The sequence below is a fragment of the Octopus bimaculoides genome, chromosome 18 (assembly GCF_046866305.1).
Source record: "Octopus bimaculoides isolate indiv1 chromosome 18, ASM4686630v1, whole genome shotgun sequence".
In the NCBI taxonomy this organism is placed as follows: domain Eukaryota; kingdom Metazoa; phylum Mollusca; class Cephalopoda; order Octopoda; family Octopodidae; genus Octopus; species Octopus bimaculoides.
The window spans coordinates 39,923,018-39,936,312 of NC_142945.1; the positions used below are offsets into that span (position 1 = coordinate 39,923,018).

Here is a 13,295-nt window from a genome sequence, read left to right on the forward strand (position 1 = left end):
TCTATTTTGTGTTATAGAACAGAAAAATATTTTTGTATTCGAATTTATTTCATGTAAAAAATTGTCTTATTTCGATAATTTCAACCAATCACTGACAAGTATTCAGTTGTTTACATTTACTCCTTTGGCTGATTAAGCGATGTAAAGCGTATTTAATCTCCATACCTTCGTTTTATTTGCTTTTTTCATTTTAAATTTGCTTTAACCCTAACCCTAACCCTACGGTTAGGGTTAGGGTTAATTGTTTCAGAATCGTTTGTTTATGTAGTCGGCTGAATGGACGTCAGTGATTGGTTGAAATTACAGAAATACGACAACTTTAACATGGAATAACTTATGGATTTCTTTTTTTTTTAAGAAGACTAAGAGAAAAAGATGTTTTATATGACACATTCTACCAGTGTTCCAAGTTTCAAAGTGTTTCGTTAATGAAAAATGTGGCCCCCGTTTTAAAAAAGATCCGAAGTAACTCCTGATCGTTGCTGGCAGAAGGTCTACGTTTAGGGTTTCCAAGAAAGAATACACTGCAACAAGTTCTTGGTATTTTCTCTGCATAAGTCAACACACCTTTGGTCTTTCAACTAGGTGACTAACAGTATCAAACAAAGGAAGAATCTGTGTGTTTGCTTGATCTGCTACAAATAGCAGCAATATCTCTTCAGATAACATCCTACTTTTAAAAGGTAAGGATACATTGAATAATACAATCATCTATAAATTCATATATATATATCTGTATATCATTAGCATCATCATTTAACGTCTGCTTTCCATGCTAGCATGGGTTGGACGATTTGACTGGGAACTGGCGAACCAAATGGCTACACCAGACTCCAATCTGATCTGGCAGAGTTTCTACAGCTGGATGCCCTTCCTAACACCAACCACTCAGAGTGTAGTGGGTGCTTTTTACGTGTCACCGGCATGAGGGTCAGTCTGGCAGTAGGATGATCATAGCTAAACATCTTTGATAATAGGCTTGCTTGATTAGTCAGGACTGCTCTGGAGTTAAACAACAATCTTTCCTGACTTTGATCCAATTCAAAATTTTTACATTCTTTCATGTTTAAATACATATACATTTACCTTTTTCTTTCTTTTTTTTTTTTTCCAGCTGGTTGGATATTTCTGCAAATGTTGAGATTTACAACTGGAAACTAACAACAGAATTGACAGAAACTATTCTTTGGTAAGGTTGTTTGGTATTTATTCTATCAGTTTCCTTTTTCAAACTGCTAAGCTACAGGGACATAAACAAACCAACACTAGTTGTCAAGTAGTGGAGGGGATAAACACAAGCATATATATGTTGGGCTTCCACACAATTTCTGCCTACCAAATTCACACACAAGGCATTGGTTGGCCAAGTGCTAAAGTAGAAGACGCTTGCCCAAAGTGTTATGCAGCAGAAGTGAGTCTGAAATCATGTGGTCATAAAGTGAGCTTCTAAAACTACACAGCCATGCCGGCACCCAGAAAAAAAACAAAAAACAAATAGGATGATCATAAAAGTGCCAGTGTGATGCCACGTAAAAGTGCCCATGTGGTGCCACCTAAAAGCACCCAGCACACTATAAAGTGGTTAGTATTAGGAAGGACGTCCAGCCATAAAAATCATCAGATTCTTCAGCTTGCCAGCATGGACAAGGGATGCTAAAGATGATGATGATGATAGATGGAACACTTTTGATCAGAGAGATTGACCTGGGGCTAAACATCACCAAGAACATCTATTTTTTTTGTCCTCTTCCTCCTCTCCCTATAGTGTATTTCTCTTACAAAGCCCTGAACCAAATATTGCCCTCTATTGGCGTTAGGAAGGGCATCCAGTTGTAGAAATACTGCCAGATCAGATTGGAGCCTGGTGTAGCTATCTGATTCACCAGTCCTCAGTCAAATCGTCCAACCCATGCTAGCATGGAAAGCGGATGTTAAACGATGACGATGATGATGACAAAGTATGAGGCCCTTTTTAAAAAAAGAAATAACAGGTTCCTGATTTAGGCCCAAAGCCAGCAATTTTTAGTGAAAGGGTTTAGTTGATACCATCATCCCCAGTACACAACTGGTACTTTATTTATTCAACCAACTTGAGTGGTACTTTATAAGGAAATAATATAGTCAATTGAACCAACTCTGGTATGTTCTAGTGGGTGCTCTAGGGTCATAAGGCTGCCACCTCTAGACAAATCTATCTCAAATTATACCCTAATGTCTGAAAAAAAAGTGGGTGAGCAAGATGCAACCACAATATATACAAAAAAATGGTGAAGTTCATGGTTGGAACATCTTTGAACGTAGGTCACTGCCTGCTGCCCAATCTCATATCACACCTTAGCATTTAAAAAAGGACAGGATACATTCACTATACATATATGAAATGAGAAGATAGTGATAACTGGAACATCTTTGAATATTGGCAGCCAACCCTAACCTGAGCATTTTAGAAAAAGAAAGATACATTCACTATACATACAAAAGATGGGATAGTCACAGCTGGACTGTCTTTGGATATAGGCTGTCACCAGCAGCCAAATCTCTTTCAAATTTTACCACAGCATTTTAAAAAAGGAAGAACAGGACACATTCACTATAAATACAAATAAATGAGTTAGTCAGAGTTGGACCACTTTTTATCATAGGTCTGTTTAGATCATGACTGGCCTGGGGTTTAACAACAGCAAAAACTAGGAATTGAAATCAACACTGTGCTCAAATCTTGCCATGGTCAACTTTGCCTTTCATCCCTTCAGGATTGGGAAATAAGTACCAAACCAGGGCAGTAGATTGGTAGAACTGTTGGATTCTGAGTTCAAATCTTGTGGCCTTCTTGGGTAACAGATTTAATCTGTAATCCAATTTAAAGCCACTTACGTGATACTTTGGATGTATTTGGTGGAGTCTACCTTACTGCAAGACCTAGGGCCAGGTCACCTGAGTTTGAGGATATCTTCCTCCCTCCTCTCCTTCTCACACTAGTCTTGGAGGCCATGTGAAGGGCTACAGGCATTACCTTCTCTAAATGACTTAGATTTAGACTAAGGTCTGTCACGAGCCCTTAGGACTCATAAGGTCAGAGCCTAACTTAGTTTTGACAGCACATAGGTGACTGAGACTGCAAACCACCACCACCCACTGGACAAAATGTCAGTCCATCTTGGACCCAAGCGACTGCTGGAACTCATTTACAGCTGAGTGAACTGGAGCAATGTGAAATGCAGTGTTTTGCTCTCAAGAAGACAAAACACTGCCCAGTCAAGGAATCGAGACCACAATCTTATGATCACAAGTGCAATACCTGAACCACTAGGCCACATGCTTTCACAACTGACTAAAATGATAAACACACTGGAAGCCAATGCAAAAACAAAAAACAAAAAAACTAGCCAACTTCACAGTCATATCAAATTGTATAGTATGCTTATTACTATCAAGTGATACCCATTTTACAGCCTAAGTGGACTGAGCGATTGAAGGAGTTCACTGGATGGCTCTCAAGTATTCTGTCATCTCAGCTGCTAGGATTTATTTTATTGACATCTGGAGGGATTTGAATACAGAATGCAAAAGAAACCGATACAATAAGTACTAGGCTTACAAAGAATAAGTCCTGGGGTTGATTTGCTCGACTAAAGGTGGTGCTCCAGCATGGCCGCAGTCAAATGATTGAAACAGGTAAAAGAGTAAAGAGAGTATCTGTGTGAAGATGTGGCCTAGCGGTAAGGGTGTTAACTCTATGATTATACAATCATGGGTTCAATTCCTAGACTGAGACGTGCATTGTGTCCCCGGGCAAGCACTCTCCTTCCAGTTGTCACATCCTTGATGAGTGTGAGATCATGGAGTGTGTATGCATTTTCACTACAACATGGTCGCTTAAAACAATTAGTAAATCCATTGAACTCATTTGTGAACGATAGCTATGCTGTTCTGTTTTTCAGATCTGATGATCAGAGAGACCTATTATACATTAAAGTGTAATGTCTGTCTCTGTTGAAATATAAAGACTATCCTTTCACATATATGTTTGACAAATGAGAAGACTACAATATGTAACCCCACACTATATCATTCAAAACGACATCCATTGTAAATTGTCCATCCCATTTTCACTGGTGGTGGCAAAGAGGCATATTGTCTAAATAATACAGGAAGTAAAATATGCAACATTGGTTGAATAAATCAAGAAACTATGTTAGATATATATATATATATATATATATATATATACATACACAAACAACAGGCTTTTTTCAGTTTCCATCAACCAAATCCACACATAAGGCTTTGGATGGCCTGATGGTAGAAGACACTTGCCCAAAGTGCCATGCTGTGAGACTGAACCTGGAATCATGTGGTTGGGAAGAAAGCTTCTTACCCGACAACCACGTCTCCTATTTTGATCCTCACAGTAGATCAGCAATTTCCAACTCTTTTTGATCCACAGCACAAATTAGGGCTAAAAGTATTACAACACATCATGAGTTTTTAAAAATCTTTATGATATTCTTTTATTACATGTCCCCAGACAAAGAAATGCGCTAGAACTTATAGTATTTATTAATAGGCAACAAACCACAACATACAAAAATTAGCACAGAGCTCCTGGATCTGTTGGAGGCCCACAAGCACCTGCCCAGTATACTTAATGTCTTACAACTGCACTGGCTAAGGGATCACTGTCCTCGACAGTGTAGTAGAACAAATTGCCCCCAGTGTTTATTTTAAGTCTGGAACTTATTATTCCATAATGCTGTTTTCGGTCGAACTGTTAAGAAGCTACAGGACATAAACAAACCAACACCAGTTGTCAAGTTGCAGAGACTAACATAATCGCAAAGACGCGCGTGCACACACAAGATGGGCTTCTATACAGTTCCCATCTACCACATTCACTCACAACGATTGGTCAACCTAGGGTTATAATGGAAGATACTGACCCAAGATGTCAAGCAGGAGTACTGAACCCGAAGCCATGTAGTTGAGAAGTTGACTTTACAATATATAACAAGTATTAAAACTGTTTTAAACAGAGATTGGTGCGGGCAATGCACGTCGCTCAGCATACCGGCAACCCAAACGTGACACACTAAAGTCTCTAGACACAATTGTTGAAAACATTTAACAAAGAGATTCCCCTGTTACCTCTAACTTTTGAGCGAAAGTAAAGAATACGCACATCCGGTGTTAGGGTTAGGGCTTTTGCTTCGCCGAAAACGGGTGGTGTGCGTATTATTTACCTCCGCCTAACTTTTATAGGGTCCCAAGCGAGATTTCAAGGCACGAGGGAGTGGAGTCCCTCAACGAGTTTGTTTAACCTACTTGAAATAACAAAATGTCCCTGAAGGCATGCCCTACCGCTTTACAGAAGGGGGAAAGACATATTGAATGCGGTCTTAGTTACAATGTCTAAAACGACGGTGTAGTCATGGGTGGCATGCCTTTGATCATAGGCCTGCCCCTTCAGAGCTCACCCAAGAGCAAATAGTCTACCCAAGCAGAACTGACCATAGACAGCGCTATGATATAAGCCTAGTAACAATGTGTTCTATTGACCATCACACACACGCACGCACATGTATTAAGACAGAAATAACTTCCCGAGCGATCTTTCATATTATAAACGTAAACTCAGACAAAACAAAAACAAGATGTAATACAAACACAAAAGTTTATGCATACATAATTAATATCTGTAAATATAAATGAGATATTGATTAAGATATTTTTTAATCCAACATGTACAGTATTTCAGACATTGTTTATACCAGTTCTACGTAGGATTTCTTCGGTCGTTTGCTTAAGAATCTGGCCAAGCCATTGCTAAATACTTTCCACGTTAAATGTGTAGTTTTTTCTCTCTTTTTACTTAAAAAAAAATATTAAATCTACATATTTGAAGTTCTACTGTTATTAAGGTTTCTATTTCGATTTATTTATATGAAGGACAACCCATTAAGTCATTCCTGTGCCGTAGTGTATAACGGAACCACGAAAACCGATGCTGTAAAGCAACGGGACCCCGCATTTTAAAGCCGCAAAGTACGGGACACCCCAAAACAACTATACATAATTGAACACTGATGGAAACTATTAAAGGAATTAATCTTTATAATGAATTTCCCGTTATCTCTACCTTCTAATTCTTCACATCTGTTTTGGAAGATTCTAAGCTGTAGTTTCCCTCAAATCACATATCGCCTTAAATTTAAAATGGGAAGGAGAAATGCGTAGAGAAAAGACGAGATGGTCGCGACTGATATATTTATAATAGATTTGCCTGAGTACAGCTGATTCGGTGCCAAACAACAATATCGACATTACCATCTGCAGAACCAACAAGGCAGCTCATATATGGTTACTCGAACAGCGAGAAATAGCAGTCAAATCTCCTTCAAAATCACCCTGCCATTTAAAAATGAACGCATTGGATGTGGATACGGGGTTTGGATTTGCTGCACATAGGAAAAAATCGACAAGATAGTCACGGTTGTAAAGCCTTTGATCTTTGATCATGGACCTGCTAAATCAAGCTTAACAACGGGCTAAACAACAAACCATGCCTAATTAATATTATCTTCATTTTCATTATTAACGAATATTGGCACTGTGCCCCATGTCTTAATTAGCACAGTCGCATCGCTGAATACCGAGTTTTTAGTATTCACTCATGCTAAAATACTGAAAATAACTTTTTTCCCATCCCAACTTTCCTTAAATTATCGCAAATCCTCCAAAATATAAACAAATGTTTTATAGATATAGATGTTTGTTCTGTCCGAATATGAAAACTTAGCAAACGAGAAGTGTCAAACATCTAAAAATAACATAAATCGTTCGTTCCATTCCTGGACTTACCAAACCCCGACCGTCGTATATCACAAAATTCCATAATCCTCTAATTACCATCAATTATAAATGAGGATCTGAAGTGATCACAAGAGGACAAGGTACTGAATAAACTTATTATGGCATCAAATAAAGCTGTCGCTAATCAGAAAATGTTTTTGGACCATATTGCTTAAGAAATCTGAATTTTTTTGTATTGTTCTTTTTTTTTGTGTGTGTGTGTATGTTTTGGGTTTTATCAATAGAAAAATATTTTATTGAAAGCAATTTATTGTTAAAAAGAAAAAAAATATTTTAGCATATTCGAAAACGTATACACATAAACAAAAATAGGGGTTAAATATATTAAAAATTTTTTTAAAAACGCATGATCCGCAACTCCGCAGAATTTTCTAATATTTATTCATTTTGATTCGTCCCAGTGATTTAACTATTTTCCAATAAATTCTTATTTTGGCTATTTGGCTTCCAAACACGAATAATGGGAGTTTATTTAGATAAGGCACAAGCCCCTCATTTTCTTTTGAAGAAATACAGGTCATCTGAATAGATATGAAGAATATAACGGGTACTAAGTCCAAATTAACAAATAAAAGGATTTTTCCCAGAGTATATGTGTGAAATAACTTTGTTTCCTACTTTCTTTCTCAACGTCCACACCCCTTGTTTATATATGTGGAGGTGTGAGTGTACATATATCTATATACATATACACACGCGCATACACCCTTCCTACTCACACCATGACTACGAGACCAGTAACAGGGCAAGTACCCACACCTGTACTGGTAACAGAAAGTATATGTATACTTCTCGAAAATTAAATCGCTTATCATAAGTTTGAGGGAAAGAGAAGAATAAAAAAACATGTTGCTTATTCATCGGAATATATTCATAACCTGTTGATGCGTACTAGTTTAGATTAAGTACCAAATATTAAGGATTACCCGAAGCAAAAAATGGAATACCAATATTGAATGAAAAGTAAAAAAAAAGCTAAAAAGAAACAAAACAAAACAAAAACATCCTAACAGATAACTAAAACCGAAAGCAATTATTTAAAATAACAAGAACTATAACAATCTTCCAAAACCTCGAAGTGCCAGTAGCGTAAGGTCAATGTACATAAATGGCAATGTTATATATCTGATAAATATCTGTCTCAGACACATAGTTAGCGGGGTCTAAGAGTTTGGCGGGAATTGAGACCATTAAATAGCAATTTTAGACGATGGTTATAATTTTGTAGATGGGTTTATATGTATATATTTAATCAGATCTATCAGTACTTACCGTTGATCAGAAATATTCACTGCTGTAAAAAAAATCCACTAGATGCTGTTGAATGTAAAACTAACCCGTTGCTGACATCAGAATTAAACTTACGGAAGACCGGCCGACGTGAGAGAGGGAAGAGAGAAAGGAAGAGACAACTACGTGCCTTCTCCTTTACTGCTTCTGCAGCTCCCATTCATTTGTTCTCTCTCTAATTTTTTCTTTCTTTCTCTCCCTCCCACCTCTCTATCTTTGTCAACGTCAGAAAGTACCTCACTGTTTTTTTTCTCCTTTCTTCTCTCTCTTTATTTCAGTGTCTGTCTGTCTCTCTGTATTTCTTTCTCTCTCTTTCTGTTTCTCTCTCTATGTAAATAATTCTATTTCTTTCTGTTGTAGGAAAATGTAAAGCAGTGTTTCTTCGTTCTTTCTTTTCTTTTCTTTTTTATCTTTCTGGCTTTTACAATCTATCTATTTGTCTAACTATTTATTAACACTCCTACACTATATTTTTTATTATACACTCCTATACTTCAATTTTCATGCCATTATCACTTTTACAATCTATCTATCTATCTATCTCTTCTACACCTTTTTCTTTCTTGCTTCCTCCTCGCCTCCCTTTCATTCTCTTTCTTTCTCTACTACTCAGATCTTAGTTTCTGTTTCTTTTTTATTTCTCTCTATGTCTCTTACTATCTGTACTCTATTGGTACCACTTTTTCCATGTCTCTTCACACACACACACACACACACACACACACATATATATATATATGATTTCAACGTATGAGTGTTTGAAGGAAAGGATTAGAAGAAAAAAAATGCATGTGCGTTCTTGATATACTTTTTCTGTTTCCTTGGTTGAATAACACACACACATACATATAAATATACACATATACATACATATAAATATACACACATATACATACATATATATAATGAGAAACAGAGAGAAAGAAAGCTAGATTGCACGTATAGATTGTTACTCTCTCTCTCTTTCTCTGTAGCTATCACTCATTCTCTCTCGCTGACTCCCACTCAGTGTGTCTTCCAACCCACTTTACATAGCACCGACATGATATCACTTCCGCTGGTCTACTTTGCCAAAACTCTACTTGGCCAGTTTAACGAAACTTTCCCCCTCTTCTTTCATTCCGATAGTGAAGAACTTCGTAACTTGCTGTCAGCATAACTTACTTTTGTAGTGCGAAGTGTCAATGTTCGTTTATATTTTCTACCTACGTACTACACACCTAACGGGCGCTTCAATGTCTAATATAACACATACACGCATTTATAAATGCCTATATATATATATATATATATATATATATATATATATATATATATATATATATATATATATATATATATATTGTGAGTATATAAAGATAGTTTTTATACGGTGAAAGCATCCGATGTAGAACTCAAGACGTTGATAGAGTGAATAGACATATCCTCTACCGTGAACAGTCAGCCAAAAGCAAAACACAGAATAGGCTGTCTATTTTGTATGTATGTATGTGTGTGTATCATCATTTAACGTCCTCTTTCCAAGCTGGCATGGGCTGAACAGTTTAGACTCGATGAGTCCATCTTGGACCTATGCCTGCTTTTGCATTATTTCTACAGATGGATGTCCTTCCTAACGCCAATTACCTTGCAGACTGTACCTTGAGATCGTCATGCAATTTGCAAGATTACTTACCCTGAGAGGAGTGGGGTCGGTTTTACGCTAGGGGTTGAGAGAAGTGGGTGCACATATATATCTAGTATGTATTTAGATGGTTGTTTGTTATGGCTGGTCAGAGACTGACGGCTGGTTTTGCACTTAGCTATATAGGCAATCCATCAGATTCAACTGGCTGCACGGATTATAATCCAAACTGTATCCTCTGGAAGCATATCTGCTTATTTCAGGACTACAAAATTGTATTCTTTTACTTGTTTCAGTCATTTGACTGTGGCCCCTTAAAGGGTTTAAGTCAAAGTAATTGAACCCAAGACTTAGTCTTTGTAAGCCTAGTACTTATTCTATCAGTCTATTTTGCCAAACTGCTAAGTTACAGAGGCATACACACATCAGCATTGGTTGTCAAGCAGTGGCTGGGGGACAGACACACACACATAAATATATATATATATATATATATATAATCATAAATATATAGGGATTGACAGTAACCTGCTTCTCCAACATACTGAGAATTCAGAAATAGCAGTCAAAGAACTACTGATTTCAAAACTACAAATTATTACTCCAGATTGATAGCGATATTTTTGATACACACAGAACAAAAAACAGTAGAGAAGAGTTTACAAATTATTACTCCAGATTGATAGCGATATTTTTGATACACACAGAACAAAAAACAGTAGAGAAGAGTAAAAAACTCTTCTCTACTGTTTTTTGTTCTGTGTGTATCAAAAATATCGCTATCAATCTGGAGTAATAATTTGTAGTTTTGAAATCAGTAGTTCTTTGACTGCTATTTCTGAATTCTCAGTATGTTGGAGAAGCAGGTTACTGTCAATCCCTATATATTTATGATTATAAATTTTTTACCGAAAAAGGTTTTTTTCATACTGAGCTACCCGGCAAAATTGTTGATTATTAATTTTATTACTAATTGACGATTCCCTGCCCTGCATATATATATATATATATATATATATATATATATATATATATATATATATACGATGGGCTTCAGATTCCATCTACCAAATCCACTCACAAGGCTTTGGTTGGCCTGAGACTATAGTAGAAGACACTTGCTCGAGGTGTCATGCAGTGGGACTGAACCCAGAACTATGTGGTTGGGAAGCAAGCTTCTTACCACACAACCACGTTGCACCTAAAATGTAGATGCTGGGAAAAATAATATTTGGCGGGGTAATTTCATATCAAAACAGGAGATTGGGAAAAGTTCCTGGTATTTTTTATTCCCCAATGCTTGCATTTCATTTGCTAATAGGACTTACAGAATTCTCCACATGCAGTCACCCATCATTTGTGGGCTTATTAACATGTCCCATGCTTTCGCTGATTCTTTTCGGTCCATAATGTAGTTTCAAGAAGATAAAACCTGCATAGCCTTAGTGGAACAGTCAGGATATGACATCTGGGGAGAGCAAAAGCTAAGTTGACTGGAGCAGCATAAAATGAACCATGCTGGTCAAACCTAGGAATTGAACCCACAACATTATAATCATGAGTCAAAAAGCCTAACCACTAGGCCATATATCTTCACACACACATAAATTTACCTATTATTATGGTTGATGATTAGGGGCTTCAGATACAACCCATGCTCATAACACACTGTGGTATCTTACTGCAGCTGTGCATTCTACCAAGGTTCTCTCACCCAGCCCTTGGTGGCATCGTTCCATCATCATCTTTACTGTCATTATCCACATCCGCTCAATCCCCTCCCCTAAGATGTGGGGACAAAGTCCTAGGCCCTAAAAGTGTGGCCAAAATATTGTAAGTTTCATTGTCTGACAATCATCACCAACTTTTGTTCCATTTCCATCTCCTTCAGGACTGAATCATTCATTTTAAGGGATACCTAGCTGATCTACAGTACTTACTTGACAAATACCTTTAGTTACTCAGTATCAGACATATTTAAGGTCAAAACTTCAAACCCATACAATGCTATAAGCAAAGCAAGGCTTTTTAGAATTTCAATCAGATGCCTTTGCTGAGAGCATTGTTTTTCTATACTGTAATTAGTAACCTCAACGTTGTTGTTTCTGCATCAAGTCTTGCTTTGATTCCTAGCAGCAGTCTGCTATTAGGTAAAAAACATGGAGCCCAGATACTTGAACTCATCAACTTGGGTTAGCTTGACCCCTACAGAGCAAGATGGAGTTATCTCCCTTTGACTGGTTCCAGTTGTGTCCAAAGGTGATTGGCACCTACACGCTTTTCATTTGCTTGTCGCATGTGGGGAATTCCATGTTTTCAACTAGAATTTCCTCTGATGACACCGACTAAACACTTCACATTTGGAGTTTAAGAAGGCCCCCAGGTCAAGTGAACTTTTCAAGATCTTTGCTCTCTCAGCCAAGCAATTTCAAAGCCTAGAATTTTGTTTCAGAGATTTTTTTTCCCTACCCTGACTGACCAATACTATTTTCTTATCCCCAGTTATAGAGAGGTTTTGTGATTCATCCAATGAGTCTGATGGAGCAAAATCAATGGTAACTCGACCGGTCATGACCAACAAATACAAATATACTGACTATTACTACTCTACAGTTTTAGTTATGTGCTTCTTTTCAGACATATTAACTACCGATTGATATATATATATCATCATCATCATCGTTTAACGTCCGCTTTCCATGCTAGCATGGGTTGGACGATTTGACTGAGGACTGGTGAAAACCGGATGGCAACACCAGGCTCCAGTCTGATTTGGCAGAGTTTCTACAGCTGGATGCCCTTCCTAACGCCAACCACTCAGAGAGTGTAGTGGGTGCTTTTACGTGTCACCCGCACGAAAACGGCCACGCTCGAAATGGTGTCTTTTATGTGCCACCCGCACAAGCCAGTCCAGGGGCACTGGCAACGATCTCGCTCGAAAATCCTACAGGAGCCAGTCAGGCGGTACTGGCAACGGCCACGCTCAAAATGGTGCATCTCATGTGCCACCCGCACAAGAACCAGTCCAGGGGCACTGGCAACGATCTTACTTGGCTTGCCGGGTCTTCTCACGCACAGCACATTTCCAAAGGTCTCGGTCAGTAGTCATCGCCTCGGTGAGGCCCAATGTACGAAGGTCTTGCCTCACCACCTCAGCCCAGGTCTTCCTGGGCCTACCTCTTCCACGGGTTCCCTCAACTGTTAGGGTGTGGCACTTTTTCACGCAGCTATCCTCCTCCATTCTCACCACATGTCCATACCAGCGCAATCGTCTCTCTTGCACGCCACAACTGATGCTTCTAATGTTCAGCTTTTCTCTCAAGATACTTACACTCTGACGGGTATTCACATTATATACATATATATATATATATGCACACATAAACACACACACACATACAGATGGATGTTTACCCTTGTCCTTTTATGAGCACAATAATTGTAAACCAAAGTCGCCAACTTGCAGATAGTGTCATTTGTATGCAATCTTCCATGAAAGCATGTCTGGCTA

The 13,295-nt window shown here is 37.9% G+C and overlaps 1 protein-coding gene and 1 long non-coding RNA gene across 3 annotated transcripts in view; one reads left to right on the forward strand and one right to left on the reverse strand.

Annotated features, from left to right (window-relative positions):
* Positions 1–8,710, reverse strand: part of LOC106884070 (LIM and senescent cell antigen-like-containing domain protein 1) — an 86,403-nt gene extending 77,693 nt beyond the window's left edge. Inside the window, exon 1 of the mRNA XM_089366029.1 lies at positions 8,143–8,710. The gene's annotated coding sequence lies outside the window, so the exon portion shown is untranslated. The remainder of the gene's footprint in view (positions 1–8,142) is intronic.
* LOC128249904 (uncharacterized) overlaps positions 1–13,295 on the forward strand; it is a 51,585-nt gene that overhangs the window by 34,682 nt on the left and 3,608 nt on the right. For both annotated transcript variants that reach the window (XR_008266053.2, XR_016244988.1), the window contains one exon: positions 1,115–1,189. This is a non-coding gene — a long non-coding RNA (uncharacterized LOC128249904). The remainder of the gene's footprint in view (positions 1–1,114; positions 1,190–13,295) is intronic.